Here is a 6,620-nt window from a genome sequence, read left to right as displayed (position 1 = left end):
GTTCCTTTATTTGTTTGTTTTGTCCTTGTGTGTTTACTTTGTGTGTGCGTGTGTGTGTGTGTTGGTCGTGTGCGTTTCCACGTGCTGGGTTTACGTTTGGGGAGGCTACGTATTTAGAACGTGGCTTTCCCTGTTGGATATTCATCCTTGTTTTTACATCTCCATACCATAAATAAGTAAATGCCAATTTTCCTACTGTCGTTGGTAACCAATCCATATATCATGATAAAAGAACAGAAAATGTGTATTTCCATGTTCCTAAATTAAACACATTAGCTTATTTGGAATAGTACTAATGCATGCAAAGTGCTCTGAATTAATTAGTCAAAGACCACTCTAAAGACTAGAAAAGTTAACAGAACACGTTATATGTCATTCCGCCACTAACATATATTTTGTTGTCGCAATACGTCTTGATAAACACCTGAGTTCCATCGGTTATGAATCTTTTATATTTTGAATGTATGAGGTGAAGTTAATGGTTTTATCATTTTAACATCACAATAATTCTCTTATCATAAAATATAAATGATCTGATAGGAACAGAACTATAACACTTCATGCAATACAATTAAAGAAATTATCCCAGTCTAATATGCGTATCCATGAAAAGGAAATTCCAGGACTTTTTCGTTAACTTGGTTACGTTATAGAAATATTGAATAGTATGGGACACTGTTCTGTTTTGTACAATACTCTAATAGTTCTCGTCAACACGTTTGAAGTGACTTCAAAATTCCACACATTCAAGTAATTTAGGACTTTGTCAAAAAATGGCAGACAAATGAGAAGATTGATGTATTTTTTTTTGGTTGGGTTTAACGTCGCACCGACACATTTTAGGTCATATGGCGACTTTCCAGCTTTGATGGTGGAGGAAGACCCCAGGTGCCACTCCGTGCATTATTTCATCACGAGCGGGCACCCGGGTAGAACCACCGACCTTCCGTAAGCCAGCTAGTTGGCTTCCTCACATGAAGAATTAAACGCCCCGAGTGAGTCTCGAACCCACATCGATGAGGGACAAGTGATTTGAAGTCAGCGACCTCAACCACTCGGCCACGGATGTATTGAGGCGTATATTTAGTTATAAGTGATATCATAATGGAGAACATCAGTGCTTCTATGGAATCGAGCAACACATCCCTGAGGGTCAAACACAATATTCATAGGGATTAAGTACCACATTCCCTTGGACAAACACAACATTCCCAGGGATTGATCATCACAGTGCCTAGGGTCAAACACCACATTCGTGAGGTCAAACACAATATTTCTTAGCGGTGGTGGTTGCGAACGCACATTTATATTGACAGTACTCTGATTTGATATAATTATCAGAGCTGGCAAGCAGAGCATATGAGCATTAGATGAAGACGTATTATTCTTAAAGTAAGTCAAGACGAAGAAAAACCTGAATAAAAACATGAAAAAGTACTGTTGTTTGCAGGTTACTTTATGGGCGTGTCAAATGCAAAACAGATAGATGACGGTTATCATAAGAAAATTCAAGTATTAAGACTTATGTTATCATAACATTGAACTTGCGCATGATCTGTTTAACTTAACATGCCTTCTTGTTAGAATTCTTAATTATAGCCTTTCAATGGATAATCATGATGTCATACAACATAATTGTGGGATGCTTCCAAAGCCTTGGAAATCTTTCAATAATTAATGACATTGCTTTATCCAGTTTCACTTGAAACACAGACACAAAACCGAAAAGGCCGCGTCATGGGAAACTAATTTAGCAAATAAAAAAAAATCCAATTAAATATTCTAAAATAGTTCGTTGTTAATTTGCCCAAACGTATAATAGTCGAAAGTCCTTCTTGTAAAACTATAAATTAAATCGACCTAATCCAGTGTCTTGTTGTTTTGTCTCAAAACTATTTTAGTAATGAAATATAAATGACTATGCAGGAAGACTCTTTAAATTGTCTTTATTTGTTGTTAAAATATTTAGTGACGGATTTAGGAATCTATAATTTCATAACTACAACATCTATTTTCATAAATTTCCGTTTATTTTACTAGGTATTATCAGCGAATTATGTAAATCTAAATGACGTTAGTTTTGCCATGCCTTCTGGTATCTCTACAGTCCACTGAAAATCATCGCTCTGTCTGACGTTAGGAACAAAAAAGAGTTTGGCCTTACGTTTGGTAATTATAGGTATTGAGTTTGGTAGCATTTACAGTATAATGATTACGTTTAATTGCTTTATAAAGTGAACACTTACCAACTGGAGAAATGGTAGCATTTTTTTATGAAGTTCTTGAATGTCGTTTTCATGATAAGAAATCCTTATTTCTTATAAAATATGAAATGCTGAAGGAATTTTCCGGGACAAACTGTAACAAAAATAAAACCGATCTTTTTTTTTTTGGTAAGTACGATTAAACGAAGCTGAAATATGTGCACATTTTCCTGTGAATGTTCAAAAATACCATATTAATTGCCAATAGTAATAACCTTCCTTCCAACTACTAGATTAAAAGTTAAAGATATTATTAAAAGCTTTTGGAAATTTTCAGTAATACCTGTTAAATCTTAATACAATGAATTGTACGTTAAATAGTTTGTACATTTATCTTCAGCAACACTTCTCTAGCCCTAGCATACTCTTAACCTCTGTAGACTATTGCATTGCGAGAGAAAAACATTTATTTTGAGGTATCAAAACACAGACATTACTCATGCTAAGATTCAGCAGAAAGAAGGCCTGTAAGATAATATTTGATTATTACTTTCATACTCTTAAAACTATACAGAATGTAAAAGTTCACATATTATTGAATTATTGCTGAACAACGGATTACGATCAATATCATTTTGAGATTTTTAGATATTCAAACAAATATGTCTTTGGACATTTGGCATATTTTGGTAGTAGCTGTCGTTTATTAAAGCAACTATAACAATCTAATTTAATCCTTACATGTAAATGGTTCGAACATTTTTTTCATTGCAATTAATGTCTTTTGGAAAGTGAAATAAAATTAATATATAAACAGAAATATGGTGGACACATTACCTTACTCATAGTGTAAATGGAGATGGGATGTAAATGCTAGGGGCGATGGGGGAAGAGTAAAAAAATGAAAATAGGGGCATCGCCAAACTTGGTATTAATGCTTAACTGGGCGATAGTCATTAATTTTCCGTAAGTTTATACACAACTCTTTTAAATGGTTAATAACGAAAAATGAACAACCTATCAATATGTAAAATAAAGTATAAAAATGGTATATCTGTACTCCAAATTTATTACGTTCTGCCTTCTTAAAAACAAATCACAAAAAAGTTGTTTAAATATTAATGAATTTTAATTCATATATGAAATCATAAATCCTGGAAGAAAATGTATAGAACATTTACCACAAAGACACTCCCATGAGAAGTCGCAATATATTACTTCTACAAAACGTTTGGCGATTACCGTAAAATAATTCTGAGAAACCGACAAAAGCTCAAACACAAACAAACTCTAAGTCATAAACCAACAAGCGTCTAAGTAATTGTTTTTAAGTTGTGTATACTGATTATAAATCCGTTTACGTCAGGCATTATTGACAGTTGAAATTGCAAAATCACGTCCGTAGACAATCTAAGTAAACAGGTTTAAATCCAATAGAATCAAACTTCACTAAGTTTGCATTAGTATCAAAGCTTATCAAAGCATGCCATATATACGACAAAAGAAAGAAAACATGCCATATGAAAATACAACAAAAGAATAGCGAAGTACTCGGTTTTTGGTCACAAGTGGAATCATGGCAAATTAACGCTCTTGGATTTACGTAAAAGGACAAGGTTCAATTAATAAATTTCTGCAAGAAGATCCTTTGGAAGCATAGAATGGTACCAAAATAGAATAATAGCAGACTCGGTTTTATTGACTCTGTTCATGAGAGGTACTGAAATGTGCAACACCTCTCACGCCCCCTAGGAACTCTATTACACATTATGGAATGGACCCCATGACCACAAAGGAACAGAAAGTATAACAACACTGAATCCAAGTACTGGGATACTGTTTACAGCCGCCACATGGCACTTAAAGATTTAGGGAAATCTGCAACGCATAGAATGCAAACATAGAATAATAGCACACTCGGTTTGATTAAGCCTGATATGGCAAATTTTTAATTTGATGATAATTCGAAAAAAACTATACATTGCTTGCTACCAGAATGTTTATCTCCTATAGTGAATTTAGCTTTTTGAAACAGGTTCACTATTTCGTCAACACATGTCACTGAATATTGTTGAAATAGATTTTTGAGAAAATGGGCATTATTTTTCATATTTAGTCCACATAAGAATGTGTTTCGAAGTGAGCACGCGCAAGAAACACAAACATATTTTGACACTATTTCCGGCTTCTTTCACAGAATTTATGGGATCATTTTTTGATTGTGCCCATATTGATAAAAAAATACTGCTTGATGAAAGAAAACTTCTTTGAATTTACTCCATTTTATACAGTTTCAGTTTTAGGCCATTTTGGGGCAGAAGTGAACCTTTTCATTTACGAAATGAATAACAACGACTTTTTTCCCCCAAATAACTTACCATGCAAAATAAGCACAATTAATATACATTTGATAATTGGTCCTGTTTGTATTGACCTACAGAAAATCCCGAGCATCAGAACTAGATGACCAGAACCATATACGGATGATCTGGACCGTCCAGACCATATAACAAAATAACTGTTATGGAAGTGTTGTGGGACGTTTAATTCTATTAACTGCTTGCTTTGTTTAGGAATACGATGTGTTTTGCTATTGTATAAAATCGAATCGAATGGAAATTTGAATCTATATATCCCTACACTAAGAGCTTGTTTTGTGAAGAAAAGATTGCATTTGTCGTTAAATGTGAATTATTAGCAGGTAAAGTGGTATAGAAGAAGAAATATTTCGGTCATGATTTAAGTCGAAGGAAGAATGTCTACATTTCATTATGAGTGTTTTGTGTTCTTTTGATTATATATCGTGTGACATGGCACACTCATTTTTGTCTCATTTAGCTTAATAGTGAATTCGAACTGTAAAGCAATCTTTAAAAGAATAAAGTTTGTATTTGGTAACCACTTTACAGCTTATTTCTGCACCAAACCAGTTATATTTTGGAATTCAATAGCGTTCAAAAGGCTGATATGTAGGATTAAAAAAGAGAAAAAAGTTAAAGTAAATCCTTTTTAACATGCGTATAAAAAATAAGCATACAAATCCAGTTATGCCTGTTCATGTAATTATTTGTTATTTCGAATGTCAATTATCTCTAATACAATTAAGTAACTTTTATCATCAAGACCTCTTTTTGTAGACAGTCTTTACACTTAATTTGCATGATGGCTATCTTTTTTTATTCTATATGTATATGGCAAAAAACTGACTGATCTAAATTATACATTTTACTTTAGGTACTGAGACAGTGTTTTATCATCAGTAAAAATTTTGAACGTTGTCATGAAATTGTATACAAATGCATCAAATGCCGTTTGAAACAAAGACGATTTCAGCATAGATTACGAAACAATTTAAATTTAGATTTATAATAATGCTTTATCACTGTTATTATTTTAAAGCTACTCGCCCACAGCTTTGGTGAAATTTCTCATCATGTTCATTTTCACAAAGTTGGGCATAGAATGTATATATGGCAATGAAAAAGCGGTTAAGTGGGTGAATATAAAAGTTAGGTATTGGTAAAAATGCAAGAAGAATGTAAATTTTCTGCATTGTTTCAAATGCGTTGCAACGGTTTACTACTACAATATTTTTGGTTATTTAGAAGAATATCTTGCAATATTTTTATGTCAATAAGTTTGTATCACTAGTCACTTTCAAAGTACTCACTTTTAATGGATTTTTGAGAGAAATTATTTTTCGCCTAGAATATGTAGGTTAGTCCCTATTAAGAAGACCCATAGAAAATACACGGAACGCAGTTAAGCAAATAATTATAGTAATTTGAATGAGTTATATCAGTCACAACTAGCACCGGCCTAAGCGGAATTCTACTACACAAAACTCTATTGCACAGATCAATTCAATAGACTCTACGATCACAAAGAAATAGAAAACAGAACAACACAGAACAATACTGAGTTAAAGTCCATGGATATGTCATGAGGCCATGTTTATGCTTTTTGAATAATTAATAAAATTTGTTTTACGATCATTTGGGTGCAAAATAGCAATATATTCACTTCGATTAAATATGAAATATACGACGCCTCATATAGAAGACACAGAAATCAAGGGATGCCGTGGAAAGATTTAGGGAAATTCTTGAAAATGAATGTAATACGGCCGGTGATTCACGGTGCAATATTTATGAAATATCCTGAACTAACTTTGAATTTAAGGTTATTAGAACTTTTAAAACAATGTATGCACGGAACTTTTGTTCATAACACAAATATAAAAAAATCTGATAATAGAAAAGTATATATTACTATCATAATGTTAAACTTTAAAGAGTTAAGAGGAAGCACTGATAAATGTCAATTGCAAGCAAATTTCGTAAGACATACGGTGCAATAAAACAACAAAAACTTGAAGTTGTAGCAGGTTTGTGCCATTTTCGGTTAAAAAATCAT

Source organism: Mercenaria mercenaria, chromosome 11 (assembly GCF_021730395.1).
Source record: "Mercenaria mercenaria strain notata chromosome 11, MADL_Memer_1, whole genome shotgun sequence".
In the NCBI taxonomy this organism is placed as follows: Eukaryota; Metazoa; Mollusca; class Bivalvia; order Venerida; family Veneridae; genus Mercenaria; species Mercenaria mercenaria.
This window is presented reverse-complemented; position numbering follows the sequence as displayed.